General features: G+C 38.3%; 1 protein-coding gene across 8 annotated transcripts in view; it reads left to right on the top strand.

Annotated features, from left to right (window-relative positions):
- The window catches only part of HMBOX1 (homeobox containing 1), a 123,832-nt gene that overhangs the window by 16,608 nt on the left and 87,315 nt on the right, over positions 1-19,909 (top strand). Inside the window, exon 2 of one of the 8 annotated variants that reach the window (XM_083348448.1) lies at positions 422-485. The exons of the other annotated variants lie outside the window; for them this stretch is intronic. The gene's annotated coding sequence lies outside the window, so the exon portion shown is untranslated. The remainder of the gene's footprint in view (positions 1-421; positions 486-19,909) is intronic. 8 annotated transcript variants of the gene reach the window in all.

Below are 19,909 nucleotides of genomic sequence, written 5' to 3'. Positions count from 1 at the left end.
CTAGCTGAGCCCTGACAGCCCTGCAGCTCCAGCCATCTCTCGCTCAGGCTTGTGTGGTGCTGCCACTGGTTCAGCTCATTCCCCTCCCCCACTACCACTTTTCTAGGATAGTCACATACCACCTGCCAGGTGCCAATGTACCACAGGTGGTACCCGTACCACTGGTTGAAAAGCCCTGATTTAGATCTTTGCAGCCCAAATATGAAGGTTCCAGTGTCAAGCATTTGTAGAAATGCTTGAATAATTGTTTGGTGTTCTTATAGGTTTGCATTTTTGTAATCATGCATTTTGGGAGAGCTATTATTTGGCATTGTTACAGTATTTATGATGCTAGGTGAACAGGAAGGATGTGTGCTTAAATATTTGAAACAATCTTCTGTGAATGTTAGTCTTTGTAGCATGGTGCTGTTTTTTCTCTCAGATCTCAACAGAAAATGGCAGATTGAAGTGTCAGTGAGAAATGGCTGTACTAGTTCACACTGCAGGTAGGTGAGACTTTTTAATGGAAAAAAACCCCATTGCCTTATATGAACTCATTGCAATTAGAAAATAAGCATAGTGAAAAGTGAGGACATAGACAGTTTCTTCCTGGTGTGCTTCCTCTTTATAGAAAATGCTTCATTCCAAAGTGGTGTTTTGAAAATGGCAATAGAACATCTGAAACTTTAGAAGCAATTCTCTCCTACCACTTTCAAACTGGACCACCTTATTCTGTTTGATGGCAAGATTAGGCCTTCCTGCACTACATACAGTAGTAAGATAATATCGTTTCGTATTGCATATGGAAACATACATTATTTTAATTGCAACTTAGCGCCAAAATTGAGACCAGCAATGTTTAAGCATATCCATATATCTGATACACAAAACTTTTTAATTGGGATGCAGTGAGGAAAAAGAATCAGTTTCTATCTGATGTAGCTTATATACCACTTTCTTTGGACACTACCACCTTCTTGTCACCTCCTTTCAGCCAAAGGATAGTTAAATTTATGGCAGGTGCAACTCAGAAGGAGCCGTGCAAAAGAAACTGACCATTTTCCTCCTAGTGATATCTGAGCTTGTTTCCATACCATCTTCTTTTGTTTAGAGCATGACTTCCTAAATTAATGCATCCCCAAATAGTTTTCTTGTGAGCAAGATGTTGTTTTTTCTTTCTTTCTTTCTTTAGTAGTGTGAGAAGCTCTTTTGATTAAACACTGAAGGGAAGATTTGAGAGTGTTCACAAATAGATACAATTTAAGTATAAGATTAGCACATACAAACATCAAATCGCTTTCTCACCGTAAAACAGCCTTCCAGTTTCAAGAGTGGGAAATCGTTCTTCAAATAGTGGGTTGGCTGAAATTCTCATAGTGTAACTGTGAAATGCACACTTTATTTTTAAACTTCTGTCTGCCTTTTTAAAATGCTAATGTGAGGTTCTGATATTTATATAAAATCTGTTTTCTGTCAGAAGAATTCTGTACTACCTAGGCCCTTCATAAAACAAGCCGTAGAAGAATTTGGCATCCTGGAAATCTTTGAAAATAAAAACAGCAACAAAATAAAGGAAGTTGCCAGTTTTTATGGTGCAGAGAACAGCTTGGATGCAAGTGGGCAGACAATGGTGAATACAAGGAATTGACAGTGTGATCAGTTGTGGGCGGGTGGGAAATAATACTGGTATTTGGAAGGCATCTGGATCATCTAGCTTTTTACTGAGATGAGTATAGGGTCTAAAATGATGCAAGTAAATCAGTGAAGAAATCATAGCACTTGGTGGTGGTTTTTTTGCAATATTAGGTGAAAGCTTAAATGACATTCAGCAGAAAAACAGAACATGCGTGTATTAATTCATGTATTAATAACAATATTTTAAGAGTTAACATGTTTTTAAAGAAACAGAGGCCAAAGTTCAAATAGTAGACTTTAAAAACAAACAAAAAAGTCAGTCGTCTTGTTGCCTGTATAAATTTTCCAGTGCCTTGGAATCGCAGAAATATTTCTGTCCTCATTGCCCAGAGAGACAGTTTCAGATACAGCTAAGGCAAGACAGCAAGTCTGATTGGTAAATCAGTCAACCAATAAGCCAACTTGGGTTGCAAGTGACAGCTTCATTTTCACAGTTAGATGGTGCCAAGATCCAAGCTTTCCAAGACCCTAATTTGGGGATTATCTATTTTCAAGATAATCCTTAGTATGGTTTGTTTGGATTTCTCTTAATGTAACATTTGAATTTAGCCTTTGTGGTTTATAAACCATGCTGTGTACTTTAGTGTGATGTCCAAAGCTAGCCACTTGTACTTTATTCAATGAATCATTTGCTAAATAAACCATAGCACAGAACAGTGTATGAATCTACTCCCATTTTAAAATAATCTGATATAAAGTAGTTTATAAGTGCAGAATTTTGCTTGTGTGTTTGTGTGTGGGGGTAGATGTTTGCTCTAAACTTCTGCTTCCTCCCTGTCTTGTGATTATAGACCAGTTTTCCCTATCTTGGTGCTCTCTAGATATACTGAGCTACAACTGAAATGATTTCCCAAAGGCATAGAAGAAAAAAAAACATGGTAGAAATCCAAAGCAGAACAACTTCAGAGGCTTGTTATTTAAAAATTAGCATTAAAAAAGTAACATAAATGAAAAGGGAAGTTCGCAACTCTGAAGGGGTTATTTAGTAGTTATTTTTGGTTGAGCAAGGACTAAGAAGCTAATGAAAAGCTTAATTATCTGCAAGCTTAAAAAATGTTCCAGAGGTAGTCAAATTCTTCTGGAATCCTACCTTAGCCAAATTGTTTTGCTATTTACATTTTTATTTAAAACGTATGTTTCTGGTTATCAGATTTACAAGCTTTGTTGAACTTCTAGCTGCTGGTTGCCGTCTAGTTCCAGAACTAATGGGTTTTTTGAACTCATCCGATACACCAACTATTAACGCTCAAGTAACTGAGAAGATGTCTGTGTCCACCAGAGTTTTGTATATAACCCAGAGGGAAGCTATGGTCCTTTGCCTATTGAACAATTCTAAGAATCTCAAATTTACAGTGCTATTGAAAGTTAATTTAGTAACATCTGGAAGGCCATAAATTCCATACCTCTGTAGAGACAGGCAAAACGAGGAGTTGCATTATTTGAAATCAGACATTATGAACGTATTTATTTATTTATTGGCTATATACCGTGCATTTGGCACTCAGTGTTTCTAAGAATAAGAATAAAAACAATATTGAATAATTCAGGCACCATTAAGAATAGAATAATAAACAACTGTACCACCAACTCAACTCAGCAGCCAAAACCCACTTACACACCAAAGCACTACATAAGTAAAAAACTTCTTGTGTGCCAACAGAAAGGTGATTGAAAGGCAAACAGTCTGATCTTTTGGGCAGAGTTTCAATCCTGGGAGCAGCCACCAAGAGGGTCCTCTCTTGTGTTTTCATCAGACACCCTTGAGAACTCTTCATTTGTATCTATGTAGAAAGAGAAGTGTAGTTGTATTGGGAAAGTGCAGAACTTTTTCTCTGGCTTGGTGTTTGAAAGGAATTCAAGCATCTGAAAGGTACACGTTCTTCCCAAGAGGTAGATTTTGCAATAGAAACAAAAACCTCTGTATGTTCTTGGCCTACTTCTCAAAGGGTAGTTGATAAATGGCACTCAGACAGAAGCAGAAGGACTTTTTGATGGCTGATACCTGAGTGGCTGATGTTATTGGAGTGTGGAGTGTATGGAAGAAGGAGATGGCGAATTTGATCCTAGCAGACATCAGATTGTCTGAAGAAGACCAATCAAAAAGAAAAGTCCAGGAAGAGAATGATGTGGGACAGCCAAGGAAAAAAGCTGAATCATTGTAGGGCTAATAGAAAAAAAATCAAAGTCAGCTGAGATCTGTGCATAAACAAAGGAGAAACAGTCTACAGTCTGACATGAGTGTTAGTTGACTTATTCATCTGGAATCTCCAGGAGAGAGAGAGCCATAGATGTAAAATATGAGCGAATAGGCTAAGAAAAATACTGCATAAAGACAAAATGAATACAGTTAAGAGGGAAAGGAAAAGAAGCAGCCCTTAAGGAATACAAACTGTGTTATTTGAACTCAGGCCTTTAAGAGACAACACAGAGAGTTAAACAAACATTAAAGGGTTTGTATTAAAATATAGGGTAAAAAATAAATCAGGCATATTTGGCTGTGCTTGAATCATTCCGAATGGACCTAGGACAGTGGGACCCTGAAAAGGTTGCTCCCCAAGGTCAGAAAACTGGTCTTTAACTTGGAAGAATATCCCCAAAAATGTCATAAAATTCTTTCCCTCTTCTATCTCATTTTGCCATCTTCCCATATAAATGAAGCCTTCTCCAAACCAAATATTGTTCCTGCAATAGGTTGTCGGGTCCTTCAGGAAACCCACAAGGGAGCAAGGAAAGAGTGGTCCCTTTGCAGGTGGTATGATGGGGATGAGCATAGTTCTGTATTTTAATTTTATTGTGGATGACAAGTTTACCTCTTCACAGAAACGCAAAGGATTGAGCTGCAACTTAGTGGCCAATCACCACATATTGCAATATTGAATTCTGCTGATGATTTCTATGTTTTGTAAAGAAATTCTTCTCTGGCCTCTGTCTCACAGAATCATTTCATCATTCCTTTCCATCTATTCCCTGTTGCCAGAAATAGAGGGGAAAAAGGGAGCATTTTGAGTTGGAGGCAAGACTTTGTTGCTTCCCCACTCTAGCTTTTTAGAAACACATTCATTGAACTCTTATCACTGATTACATCAGTTGTTGCTCTTGAGGTGCAGTGAGAAAATCCCAACTTCATGCCTCTGAACTTAGTGTTTAAGTCCAGCGAGCTTGTAAAGTTTCAAGAAGAGTTCTAGGAAGTAGAATTCTAGGAAGGCTTTCCCAAGGATCCTGAACAGAAATAATGTTGTACTGTGGTGCTGCTAAAAGGGACGCGGTGGCTCAGTAGGTTAGGATGCTGAGCTTGTTGATCAGAAGGTCGGCAGTTTGGCGGATTGAATCCCGAGTGCCACGTAGCAGAGTGAGCGCCTGTTACTCGTCCCAGCTTCTGCCAACCTAGCAGTTCGAAAGCACGTAAAAATGCAAGTAGAAAAATAGGGACCACCACGGTGGGAAGGTAACAGTGTTCCATGCGCCTTTGGCGTCTAGTCATGCCGGCCACATGACCACGGAGACGTCCTCGGACAAGCGCTGGCTCTTCGGCTTTGAAACGGAGATGAGCACCGACCCCTAGAGTTGGAAACGACTAGCATGCATGTGCGGGGGAACCTTTACCTTTACCTTTACTATGGTGCTGCTAACCATGTTTTATTTCCTTAAAGCATGAGCTTGCAATGGCCTATATAAGAGATAACACTTGTAAAAAAGCAAAAGTGAGCCATGAAATTTTGTATAACTAATCCTCCCTCTTCTGCTAACATAGACAAGAAGAAAAGGATGAAAGCATACTTTTCCTGATGTTCTAAACTGACTGAAATGTACTATTCTACCTTAGTTCATACATAACACAAAGCCATAATATGGCTTGTTTGCTTTTGGTTTATGGCAGTGCTGGGCAGCTTTTGTATGATCTGTGGCTGCTTTTAAATTTGGAGGGAGTTTACAGCCTTAACAAGCAAGTTAAAGCTATAAAACGAGTAAATGTATGCTATGAATGTGGGAATAACTAAGATTTCCCCCGCCCCATTTTTCAAGGCGATTTTAAAAAATATGTTATACTTATTTTGGGGCTTATAGAACAGTGTTTTTGGGTTTTCTTCATGAAGTTAATGAGAAAGTGTGCTGTGAAATGGCACCCCCCCCAAAAAAAGGGGGATTTAGACCCACATGTAGTCTTGGAGCCACAAGTTTGTCAATATCTCGTTTAATGTGATATGGTAACCTATATTTTGGATTACATTTATGTTTGAATCATGCTATTATAGATCGCTCATTACAGTGATTCATATAAATTCTGAGTAGGGTTACGTTCTCATAGCAGTTATCTTTTACAGGGGTCCCCAACCCCTAGTCTGTGACCTGGTACTGAGCTGCGGCCCATGGTGAATCTTACTCCAAAACAACTTTCAGCAGCTCATAAGAAACAACAAAATAAAAGCACAGCACCATGTCATATAAATAAATGAAGTGGAATCAGACCACTTAATATGTAATATGTACAAAGACTCATCCAATAAGGGAGCCACCTCCATCTTAACTAAGCCAAAAGATGCTTCCTATTTATAATATAATACTATCCCAGGCAGTATAGGTTATAAGCCATTGTTTTGGGTTATGTACCGTATGTTGTATGAACCAAACCCCTGTTAACTTATTCAACACGCTATGATTAAGCAAACCAAGCTTAGTTTTTGTGTAAATGTAGCCTCTGTTTGAATTAGGGATTGCTCTGTTAGGCTTTCTGAAGCAGTTGTCTTTGAATGTTGTGGGTCTTTAGCTTCCAAAATTCCTTAGCAGCAGGAATCATTAGGGTCATTTGAAATGTAATCAAAGCTCTCTCCAGGACCTATTTCCTTAGTGCAATCACTATTCAGCTCACAAATAGATTGGCACATCTGGCAACTAATACATATACAAAATTCTGTACATGTAGGATATTTTTGGTAATATGAGAGAATTATAATGACTCCAAGCATCGGCTTGGTATTGACTCTGTCTGAGAAGAGTCTAACAGGAGACATTGTAATGGTGGCACAAGAAAAATCTTTACAGATAGCTGCTGAGTTTGCTCATGAATTAGCCTTCCTGGGTTCATTTCCTGGAGATAATTCTGACAAATTTCAGTGTCACTCTGGTCACACTTGACTATTCTCAGTTTTATCCATAGTCATCCACCTTCTTAATTTCATCACACACTGAACCTCCTGGAGGTTACTTGTTGGCAGTTGTGGTGCAGCAGTGACCTGAAACAAAAGGAAAAAAAACCTTTCTTGCCTGGTTTATGTATTCTTCTATTACACAGAAGAAATTGTTCTTTGGCTACGGGTGGTCAGACAGTGGGCCATTTAAGGATATATGTAAAATCAAGAAATGGACCATTGATTGAATAATCTGTGCAACATAATGGGTGGGCTAAGTTTGGTTTACTGTTGATGACACAGCTGCTTTTTATGCAGTTAGGAAAACCATCCTGTGGCAAAGGATACTTTTACACAGCACACTTTTCACTCCAGTTTTACCCTGTCCCCATATCACACAGAATATTTGAAGCTGACCTTCATCTGTCTTCTCTTCAGCTGGGCTCAAAATATAAAGGATGTATAGCATTTTTCACAATAGTATTAACTATGTAGGTAGATATGAAGAAATGTGTGAGGAAAGAATAAGTTGGTCCCTTAAGTTTCGAGGCTGTGATATTGGATCTGATGAGGATGTGTGCTGCTTAAATAATCAAGGAAAACCGAACTTTTTTTAATAAGACTTGTGAAATGGACTACAAGGAATAAGGTCAGTTCTTTACAAAGTTGCCTACATTTTTCCTCAACGTAGGTACTGTAGGTTGCAGCAGATTTTGGGCAAGGACTTGCTTAGTATAATCAGACATTTAATGTAGGGTAAAGCGAGAGCAAAGCTTGTAGAAAAACAAATTCTGCCCAAATTAAGCAATGCCAACAATAGAAAATAAATCCTACTTTGCTTTACATATAAGGAACGGCTGCTGGAATTGGGTATGTGTAGTTTAATGAAGAGAAGGGTGAGGGGTGACATGATAGCAGTGTTCCAATATCTCAGGGGCTGCCACAAAGAAGAGGGAGCCAAGCTATTCTCCAAAGTATCTGAAGGCAGGACAAGAAGCAACGGATGGAGACTAATCAAGGAGAGAAGCAACCTAGAACTAAGGAGAAACTCCCTGACAGTTAGAACAATTAAACAGTGGGACAACCTGCCTCCAGAAGCGGTGAATGCTCCAACACTGGAAGTTTTTAAGAAGAGGCTGGACAGCCATTTGTCTGAAATGGTATAGGGTTTCCTGTCTGAGCAGGGGGTTGGACTAGATGACCTCCAAGGTCCCTTCCAACTTTACTGTTATGATTATGATTTGAATTGAGCCAGAAAAATGCTAACAGATCCTCTTAGTTGAGCCAATTTAATGAAATGGATGGATCCAGAGATGATGTGAGAGTGTTTATACAGTAAAGGGGCACAAAGAGTTTTTTTTTAATGACAGGATGGGTCCATCTTTCAGTGCAGAGCGCTTTGCAGGATAAAGTTCCTGGTGCAACCCCAATAATCTCCAGATGACTATGAGGAAGCCATAGCTCTCATTATTCCCTGCTGATTCAACAGTGATTGTAAATTAACATTTAATATGCTAAACTTCAAATAGAGGTATCAGCCCATTTTACATTTTAATATATAGTAGTTATGGGGATAAAATCAGAAGGTACCCTTCTGTAACTTGGCTTGAACTTTCAGAAAAAAGGGTAGAATATTAGTATAAGAAAATAAACACATGCATGTCTGAAATTCTAAAGGGACAGTTGCAGTCAGTGTGGATGTTACTGAGATAGCTGAACCAGTGATCTGATTTAGAATAAAGCATTGTAGCTTCCTGTGTTTCTGTACTTTTCTGTCCTGCTGTTACCTGATAACCATGCATTATGTGGTTGCATTTTTCTCTGTTGCTGAACTTATTGTGCTGTGACCTTGGGATTCTGCTACTGCAGTGTAATGCCACAACTCGCATCTTTACTCTGATGCAATGATCCTTTCAACCAGTCCTATTCATTGCTCATGTTACATTGTTACCAATGGACTGTGAATAATAAATGTAATTGATTATCTATTTTCCTAAATAATGTAAGAGTCCTTCTAGCACATCCAGTGGTTGCCAGCCGGCTATCTCTGGGAAGGTCAACAGAGGATACAGACTATCCTTCCTTGGCATCTGGTATGTGGAGCTGTGATGTCTTCAAACATGGAGGTTCTATTCTCCATAGGGCAGTTGACTGTTCTGTAACATTTGCAAAATTAGCATGCATCTAAGAGTGTGTGTTAGTGATTTCTGTATCTTACTGGTCTGTTGTACAAAAATATACCTTATTTCAGTCTCTGTATCGGGTAATTCATGACTCTGCTGTTCTGCCAATCTGTCTTTTGATTAATTCTTAATCCTGACTTGTTTAAGCCAAATTAATAAAATTCAGTGTCTCACCTCACTTTGCTGATTTGCTGTCATTGCCTCTTAGGGTTGTGTCAGCTTCTGCGATAGTTGCAACCCAAGCTACCAAAATTTCTTTCTGACCATCTCTGAAGGGAGGTTGCCCAATTTACTCTATAGCTGTTGGTTTCATACAGTTTGGCTTCCTGATTCTATGCTCTTTAAGCTTGTCTCTCCCTTTTGGACAAGATGATGGTATGTTTGTACTATTGTATCTCCCTGGTTCAGTTTAGCTGCATGTGTTTCTATCAGCCTTTATTTCTTCATAACCTTTCTTTTCAGCTGACTTTGTCAAATGTATGTTTTTCCTCTTGACTGGGCCATTACAATTCTGTTCCCTGCTTTCCCGACTCTTTCCTTTAAGCTTCATGCTCTTTTTTTGCCTTCTGTCTTCCCATTTTCTTAAGTCACCTCTGTCTTCAATCTGTGACTGCCCAGTGATACACTCTAACCCCATCAAAATGGACAATTCCCTCACCCACAGATACTGGGTTTGAAACTGTCCAACATGAATTTGACTCCTGAGGAGAATGGATACATCAGTGCAGTTTTCTTGGTAGTTACAGAAGTGGCTTGCTACTGCCTTTTTACAAGTTATGTTTTTATTTTCCAGCTAGCCGCTTCTCTAAAAATCAGTAGCACTGATTGTGTCTGCTTTCCGTGTGTGAATCTGTATTTAAATTGGAATTTTCATCATTTCAAACACTGGCATTATTCCACTTGACTGTTATAGATTTAAAGAGTCTTAGGAAACAGGTGATTTGCTGGTAGAAAGGTTAACTCTGACTCTTCTCATAATATGGACTGTTAACTGCAATCTGCTTGAACTGGTTAATCTCTGAAGTTCCCATTTAGATCTTTTATCAAAGTAATTACTTCTATATGCTGTACTGCTTTCCTGGTAGCAGTTTAAACTTTTTTTTTGGCAAATGTTCCCAGATATTTGTAACTTAATATATAACTACAAATGCTTAGGTCATAAAAGCTGACCTGTGAGATTTTGAACAGTGACTATACTTTCTACACATTTGATTTGAGTATTGTATTGCTGCAGTCGTGTTCTCTAATATGTCATCTTCAGTTTAATACTTTAGCCCTGCATCTTCCAAATAATAATAATAATAATAATAATAATAATAATAATAATAATAATAATAATAATAATAAGTTGGAAGGGACCTTGGAGGTCATCTAGTCCAACCCCCTGCTCAGGCAGGAAACCCTATACAATTTCAGACAAATGGCTAGCCAGTCTCTTCTTAAAAACTTCCAGTGTTGGAGCATTCACCGCTTCTGGAGGCAGGTTGTCCCACTGGTTAATTGTTTTAACTGTCAGGAAGTTTCTCCTTAGTTCTAGGTTGCTTCTCTCTTTCATTAGTTTCCATCCGTTGCTTCTTGTCCTGCCTTCGGGTGCTTTGGAGAATAGCTTGACTCCCTCTTCTTTGTGGCAACCCCTGAGATATTGGAACACTGCTATCATGTCACCCCTCACCCTTCTCTTCATTAAACTACACATACCCAATTCCAGCAACCGTTCCCTATATGTTTTAGCCTCCAGTCCCCCAATCATCTATGTTGCTCTTCTCTGTACTCTTTCTAGAGTCTCGACATCTTTTTTACATCATGGTGACCAAAACTGGATGCTGTATTCCAGTTGTGGCCTTACCAAGGCATTGTAAAGTGGTATTAGTACTTCATGTGATCTTGATTTTATCCCTCTGTTAATGCAGCCTAGCACTGTGTTGGCTTTTTTGGCAGCTGCAGCACACTGCTGGCTCATATTTAAGTGATTGTCCACTCCAAATCTCTCTCACAGTTACTACTATTGATCAAGGTACCACCTATACTATACCTGTGCATTTGATTTTTCCTGCCTAAATGTAGAACCTTACTTTTTTCACAATTTCATTTTGTTAGATAGTGCCCAGTGTTCGGGTCTGTCCAGATCCTCCTGTATCTTAAGCCTATCTTCTGGAGTATTGGCTATTCCTGCCAGCTTGGTGTCGTCTGCAAATTTGATGAGTTCCCCATTTATTCCTTTGTCCAAATCGTTGATGAAGATGTTGAAGAGCACTGGGCCCAGAACAGAGCCCTGGGGCACCCCACTACACACTTCCTTCCATGTAGATACAGTTCCATTCAGGACCACACGCTGAGTACGGCCTGTCAGCCAGCTACGAATCCATCTGGTGGTGATGGCAGATTATAACTTCCAAAATTCCCCACCAGCATGGTTAGAGAACTTGCATAGATGCTGGTTTTTTTGTGATAAGATTCACTTCCAGGTTGGTGAAGAAGCAAGACATAAATTGTTTTAATTATAATTTGTAGGAAGATTCAATGCTTTGGATTTAGTTTGGAGACAAACAGAGGATCTGGATCTGGTTCATTGAAGCAGGCATGTTTGATTTCAGGACTTTTCTTGTGTATTTAAAACTCCCTTTCCAAATCAAATCTGAAGCATTCTGCCACTTTAATAATCTACATGAGAACTCAGCATGACATCAATGCCTGTGACTCTACAGGATATGATCCTTGAGCTATAATTTTTCTTAAGAATCAGGATGGCTACACTTAGTTTGAAATATTTTGAGTTTGGTGAGGCGTGAGGAAGGGGATTTGTTATGAGGGCTATGATTTTACTTCCACTTATCTGAAGGCAATCTTCATTAAATTCAGCAAGATTTCCAGATAGAAGTGAATGGGATTATATTCTCTGCATCAAGATTACATACCTTAGTCATTTTCCAATTCCTTTTACGGAGGAATTAACAAACTTAGAACTGGATGCAGAATATTGGATTCCGTCCCAAATATCTACAATGGAAAGTGATCTTTCTCTCCTTCAATCCCCAAAGAGCTATTGCCAGTCAAAAAAGTCAGTGTTAGGCATACATGAATCTGGTGTAAGCTGGCCTTCTTTTCCTGACAATAGGTCCCATGTCCCAGCGGAAGTGGTTCTTGGAAATGATTACCAGTGGAGCTGGTAGTGACAGCTGATTAAGCATGGAAATGTTTAACCTTTGTTGGTAACAATTCAGATATCACAGACAATTCAACTTCAGCCACTGTTTGCAGTGTCCAACGGCCTTTTCTGCAGAATGTTGTTTTCCTCCCAAAGATTTTCTTTCTGATTAAATCAGTTTCCATATAACTCCAGTGTCAACCTGATTAATTAAGAGGACCCTTTTCCTGTATTATTTCTCTAAAAAGAAAAAAAAATGATGCTCCTTGAACCATATCTGGAGCCCTTCACAAAATGTCCCGTATATTTAGAAAAGATTTTTAATGATTGACAATACATAATGCTTTTATTAGGTCTTTGGAACCTATTAATGGTAAATCATATTTATTTATTAAATTCATTTTTATGCTGCTGTAATCTAATTGACTCTTGGTGGTTCACATAGCAAAAATACGATATAAACCAAATGCATTTTTTTAAGAAAAAACAATCAATCAGAATAGAACTGGAAAATCTAAAACATCAGCACTATAACAATACAAAGAAAATAAAAATATGGCAGGGGAAGACTCTCTAAAGCAGGAAGGTCTTCAAGAACTTTGTAAAAATCAGCAAAGAGAGTCTTTTAAACTTAGGTGCACCATTTTAATAATTTGGATGTTTTCCTTTGTACATAAAGAGTATTTTCTCAGTGTGAGAGCACAGATCTATAATAGCAAGAATGTCTTTTCCATCTTTTCTGATAAGTTGCATTTTCCTAGACAAGTACGTACATTTGAAAATAACCGAGATGGAAAAAATGCAGAACAAATAACCAAATTCAACAGGAGCTCAAATATCTTTCCTCTAACAAAAAGTTAGAATTCTTGGGATTCTTTGGCTTAGAAAAATAGTCACTGAGAGAGGATTTAGCAAAGGTACATAAAATCATGTGTGGCATGGAGAAGATGGCGGTGAGAAGGTGTTTTTCCCCCCCCTCTCAGACAAAACAGCAGGACCAGGATTCATCTAATTAAGTTGATTGGAAGGAGGTTTAGAAGTCAGAAGAAAGTATTTTTGCATATAGTACATAATTAACCTGTAGAATTCATTACACAAGATGGGGTGATTAAACCACCAAGTTAGATGGCCTAAAAGGGGATTGGAGCACATGTCTGTGGAAGGCTATTAGTCTTGAAAACTCACTGTTTTTTGTAGATTGAGGGCTACATCCAGGGCTTTTTTTGTCATAGAATGCTCAGAACGGAGTTCCGGCACCTTTTTTGGATGGAACCTTGTAGGGTAGGCAAGGCAGGTTGTATAACATGTGTGAGTTCCGGCACCTTTTTCTTTTACAAAAAAAGCACTGGCTACATCCAAATAGTGGTTGCAGAAAAACTATGTTGGGAGAAGATACGCCACTTGCTTGAGAGCAGTCTGGAAACATCTGGTTGGCCAGTGGGAAAAACAATTTCTGGATTAAGATAGACCTTGACTTGATTTATCAACACTATTCTTATTTTCTTACATTCTTAAAAGTAAATGAGTGGATTTGTATTTTCTCTTTATGTATCCTGGCATCCCCACTGCACATATTCTGTCAGTAGCAGGAATGAACACTTCTGTGTCACACCTGCCATCCGGAACAGTATATCACGTGAGATTAAAAGAGCTCCACTCCTTTTTGGCTTTCCATAATGCCTGGAAAACTTGACTTTTCCCCTGGATATTGGCCAGGCTGCTGGATGAGTCAGCTGCAATAGTTGGGAACTGTTTATGGATTAGCTTCAGTCATTTTACATTTTTATTTTGTTTTTTTAATTTTATCAATTTATGATTTTTATTATAATCCTGTGTGAGCCTTGCAATTTGGATAACCATACAAATTAATTGAACAAACAAATACGGCATGGATTAGAATAGCCTTTCAACACACACCCATACATACATATGTAAATCTATATAGATTATTTATTTCCACTTCAGAAATATTTGTTTTTCTCTGAAATTCCAACGTATAATGATATATTCTTATGCAAAGGCAGATCAATAAGCTTCATAATAGGATGTTTGTATTGTGTTTAAAATGTCAGGAATTGATACAAGATTTGTGAATATATAATGATTACGTTATCTATGGTTATTTTTTGGATTTCGCAGGTTGAAGAATGTATTGTTTCATCATCCATGATTGCTTATCTGTTGCTTGAACTGCCTTTACTATTTATACTGGCTCTAAAATAGGCAGAGGCTATGCTATTGCCACTATCTTTACACATTGCTTCTCAGAAATTTTAGAAGTGTTCCTAACTTGAAAAGCTTAACATCAAAAATAGTTTAGTGAGCTCTCTGTTCATCAACTTGCCATTAATAAATTTGTATCTGATTTCAAGTTGAAGAAATCCCAATTATTAGCATGTTTAATTTCCATTCCCTTTATTTATTGTTTATTTATTATAATCTGTAATTTGCCCCCCCAAACTGAAGTTATTGTTTAAACAAGAAATACACAAAATACACTACGTATGTTTTTGCAGTCTTTCCAAACGTTATTAGCAAATTGCAATTTTCAATGTGCTAGAAAGGGAAAAATGAAAAATTTGGTAACAGCATTGATCTAAAATTAAATCAGATTAATATTTTTCCCAGGTTCTGCCTACTTTCTTTTGCTTAGTTTTTGGTCCATGAATCTCAGATTTTTAAATACATTCTGTGGCTTTAAACATTTAGATACTCTTAAATTTTGGTCTGATGGTTAAGACACCAGGCTAGAAAGCAGGAGACTGTGAGTTCCAGTCTGGGTAACCTTGGACCAGTCATCTCACAGAATTGTTGTTGTGGGCAAAGTAGAAAGAAGAAGATGTGTTGGATATGTTCGCCGCCTTGAGTTATTTTATAAAAATAATAAAGGGAGAACTTACATGCATACATACATAAATACATAAATATACTAAATGACAAGATTCTTAGAATAAATTCCTCTTTAGGAATGTTTAGGTACCTCTTGCAATTCTTGATTGCAGAGTTTTGTGCAAAAGAGAATGTGTTTTTGCTAAAAATTGGCAGAACTATTTGTGAAACCCTGCAATTGTGCATGATAAGGGGGAGGACTTCGCCCTGCATGTAGATACAGTACCCCAATTCAGTCCTTAGCCACTTCAAGAAGAGAAAAATGATCACAATACTAGCGAGAGTGAGGGAGAACTTGACTAACATATTTTATTTATTTATTTATTATTTTATTTATTAAACTTATTAATTTTCAAGGAGGTTTAACAGCCCTATTTTGCATTGGGAGTGGGGTCAAGTGGGGTCAACATTCCTAAAGGACAGTTAAAATGGAACAAAAGTTTCTCACAAAACAGTTTATACTGATTGACCTTTGAAGGTTCCAGCAGAGATCTTTACAGTGTCCTTGTGGAAGAATGTAAAAGCTACATATCTATGTGTCTTTGTCTTTCCAGCTCCTAGAACTCTGACCAACTGGGCAGGTATTCAAGTTACTCGTCTGTTAAATTGTTCTAATAACTGAGACTCTCTTGAGGCTGAAAGGCTAAATCTTGCAGACAGTCCTTCACTTCTGGCTTCAGATTGAAAGCCACAATCTGGATGGGGATCAGGGAGTAAGAGTGTCACCTGCATTTCTATAGCATATATCTCCCTGAAATGTGTTTGTGTTCAGCTATAACTGCTCACAATTTGATGAGTGCCTTTTGCCAGTTCTGTTGAGAACTGGCGCAAACATATGCAGATGCTACAGTATTTCCCCAGGATGGGAAAAGTGCTGAAAGTTTGCCTCTTTGAGCAAAAACGGGAAGGAGAGATGGCCGAGAATAAGCTTGTTAACTCAATATTCATAGCGTTGTCAGAAAGCCTTGTTCTGAGTTGGCTGTGTCATATCATGGTTTAACACAGCCAAGAGCAGCCATGTGCTGCTTTCATTTCCCTCAGTTAGTGGGATTTTCTAAATAGGCAGACCATAACTGAATTCTTTTTAGTGGTAATAAAACTGGTAATAAAACTTTGGGAGAAAAATTAATAGAAAAAAGATGGAAAAATAGGCGGCTTCAAACAACTGCAAGTCCACCATAACAATTAGACTGAACTCAAACTTGATTCAGAATTTTATTAAACTGTAAAGCTTTCTTGGTAACTTAGATTGAAACGAGGTCTATAGTCTGTATACTTAGAAGAAGAAGAAATGTAATAAAGATATGGAAGAAAACATTTTAAAAAAAAGACTTTACTTGCTTTTAGGGCTGTAACAATAAACTGCAGTCTTACCAGTAAATCTCAATTGGCATATGTAAAAATGGATTATTCTTTTGGGTCCTTGTGCTACATCTTGCGATGCCCCATGATTACTAGAGGCTGAATGAATCATGTTAAACAAGTCAATATGCTCAATTTTGCTTGCTTTGCATGGCTTCCACTCAGGGTGCTGAATTCACCTTTACTTGGAAAACAATTCAAGTGACCTTGATGTACCAAGCATGTATTTATTTATTTTTGAGAAGAGAATGCTCAGTTTTGCTGTCTCATCATAACCTTCTTCCGGATTAATACATTGGGTCTTTTAAAATGCTTGCTTCTTTCTGCAGTCTGCTGCTCTGTGGCAGCAAAGGGAGAGTCATCCGTTTGCAGTGCACTGCATGTTCGTTTCGATACCAAGGAGCCCATTTTTTGCAAAGTCCATATTGACATTGGCAATTTTCCCAGTGTACTTAAGATGTTTTTTGAAAACAGAGCAGCATGAAGCTGTTTTAGGTTGCTTCTCAATTCTGTGTTTATTGCTTTTCAGAGCATCTTGCTTTTCACTATCTCCTTAGAGAAAAAGCAACACGCATCCAGCTACTACTTATGCTGGACTTCCTGGGTCTTATCTCAAAATGCTCTTCAGGTTCCTGGAAAGAATCATGTTAGTTTCTCAGGTCTGCTCACTTCTGCTTGAGAGTGTAGAGAAGGAAAACAGGAAGCGCTTGCTTGTTTTCTCCTTAAATGTGGTTGTTGCCAGTGTTTATACTGGCAAGGAGCATAAAGGGGAAAAAAGCAAGAGATGTAGCTTCCATGTTATATTTTGTTGTTGTTAGTTGTGAAGTCGTGTCTGACCCATCGTGACCCCCATGGACAATGTTCCTCCAGGCCTTCCTGTCCTCTACCATCTTCTGAAGTCCATTTAGGCCAGGGGTGTCAAACTCAATTTCATTGAGGGCCGCATCAGCATTGCAGTTGTCCTCAAGGGGCCGGGTGGGTGTGGCCTGGGTGGGCGTGGCCTACTGGGTGGGCATGGCTAGAGTGCGTATAGCCTACTGGGTGGGCATGGCCAGCTCTACATCGTTCGCATCAAGGGTGCCTATGGGGGCCTGGGCAGGAGTGGGACAGATCTGACGGTCTCTGGGCCAGGGCCAAGGCAGTGGGGGCCGTTCCCTCACTGTTTCCAGGATGGCTTCACGGGCCACATGAAACCACTTTGCGGGCCGGATCCGGCCCCCGGGCCTTGTGTTTGACATGTCTGATTTAGGCTCACGCCTACTGCTTCAGTGACTCCATCCAGCCACCTCATTCTCTGTCGTCCCCTTCTTCTATTGCCCTCAGCCTTTCCCAGCATTAGGCTCTTCTCCAGTGAGTCTTTCCTTCTCATTAGGTGGCCATATTATATACGCATAGAATAATAAAGTGCTGAGTTTGTATAACTATGAAGGCATATATCCAACAGTATTTGGTTGGCTAGTTCAAATCCAGAAGTGTATGTGAAACTTAATCCCGGTTCAGACTTCCTAATAAATTGCAGCACGGCAGATTTTGCTTTAATTTTAGGAGACATAATTTGATGGTTAGAGCCGTTAATCAGTAGAGCCAATTACTATGTTTGAGATGAGCTTTCCCTTGTTGAGAGGTTTGAGTTGGAAACTGGGGACCTCTCTGGGATGCATTATCTCTGGATTTCCTACATCATTCAAAGGATTGGACTAAATTAGGATTTACACATTTATGCTCATGTAATATTATATGGCTCTCAGTAAGCACTTCTATTTTAGTGCTCTTTTTTCATGCCTTGACCCCACTCCCAATGCAAAATAGGGCTGTTAAACCTCCTTGAAAATTAATGTACTTACTTTGTATCTCAATTCTCCCTAGCCCTCTCAGAATACACCAGAGTGAATGTGTTGCCCCTCCAATCCAGTGATGCCGTCATCTTTTGTTTTTCAGGGAGGGGGTCAAAATTGATTTTGAAAATAAATTGTCTGAAAAAAGTTGTTCAGCCATGGATTAGATGGTATATATGACCCTCACCAACTTGGAATTCTCACTGACTGATCCTGTTTCCCTCTTGATATCTGACTCATCATCTTCTAGCTCACTTAAATAGGCCCTGTTTAATGTTTTTTTTCTTGGCTCTATTCTTTCTTCAGAATTCTACTACTACACCTTTTTTCTGCTCGGTAAGTAACACTTACCTAAATATTTCTTTGCTCCCCATGCTTTCCTCCCTAGTGGGAGGAAAATAAATTATGTAAAATAAAGTGGATCCTGTACCTATAGATAATTTATGCAGGCCAGATAATTGGATTGTGTGATCTGACAAATGCTTGTTAACCTGGTGTGGAAGTACATTCACTTTGTCAGTATATTTAGCCTGTGGTATTTGGAGAGCCCTGCTGCTTAAGGTACAAACTATTAATATGGATTTCGTTTTTAGATACCATTTCCAATGAGATGGATTGTAAAATGGGCACAAAGAATGGGCAATCAACAAAAAGAAACATCTTAAAGATGAAACATAATTAACTGAGTTTGCATTAAAAGCTAAAAGCAAGGGCAGCTCTGTAGCCTGTTTGCAAATGGCTACCATGGTGAACACAGTCATAAAATCTCTTTTACCAGAAGACAAAATTAGTGAGATTTTTCCCTCCCTGCTCTGTATGCCTTTTATATATTCACACCACTGTAGCCATCTACCATTTTTGTAGGACCCATGACTGTTCTTGCAAATAAAGATAATGTATGAGGCTAACATTATGCTTTGCAATTTGCTTTTCCCCCAGCTTTTAAACATTAAAACAAGTCAAATGGTTCAGAAGGTCAAGGAAAAGATCTCCAGTGCCTACCTCTGCTGTGCTATGCTTAGTATTATTGCTCTTGTGAAAAATATTTCAAACCACAATTCATACATTCAAATACTAGAATGATATACAACAAGTCAAACTAAAAGTAATCATGCCAGAGGAAAATATGCAATAGAAATAATACAGCAGATAATTTTAGCTTATTCCTTGGACAGTAGGGAGGATTGGTTCATTTTTTTCTTTTTCCCCCTCTTCTTTTTTCTTTTGAGTTAATGGTGATTATGTTTTGATTTGATATATTATTAAATGTGATTGTATTATTTTATTGCAACTTTGAAGTTGACTGTATCCTATTGTCCCATGTTTTGTCATGAATTGTGTGTTATTACATTACAGCCTTCTGTGATGGTTTATGAGATTGTTACTATGAGCTGCTTGGAGCAATGTAGAAAAATAGCATATAATCAAACTAAAAGGAATTTGATTTGTGGAAGAGAGGCTCATGAAAGATTTATGAGCATAATATCAGGTAGATACTTTTTATATCAAGGGAGTCTACCTGTAAATAAAATAGAGAAAAGTGTGGTTTATTGGCTTCAGGGTCTCTATGTAGACTTATAGCCAGTTGACTAGTTATAGAAAATTATCTTTTAATGGCTTAATGAATTGTGTGAAGTCAGCTTCATTAGAAATAAGAATTACACTTAAAGAATTGTACGCATATCTACTGTACAG

The sequence above is a fragment of the Vipera ursinii genome (assembly GCF_947247035.1).
Source record: "Vipera ursinii genome assembly, chromosome: 1".
In the NCBI taxonomy this organism is placed as follows: Eukaryota; Metazoa; Chordata; class Lepidosauria; order Squamata; family Viperidae; genus Vipera; species Vipera ursinii.
Note: the sequence above shows the minus strand (reverse complement) of the source record. Positions and strands in the feature narration are given on the sequence as shown.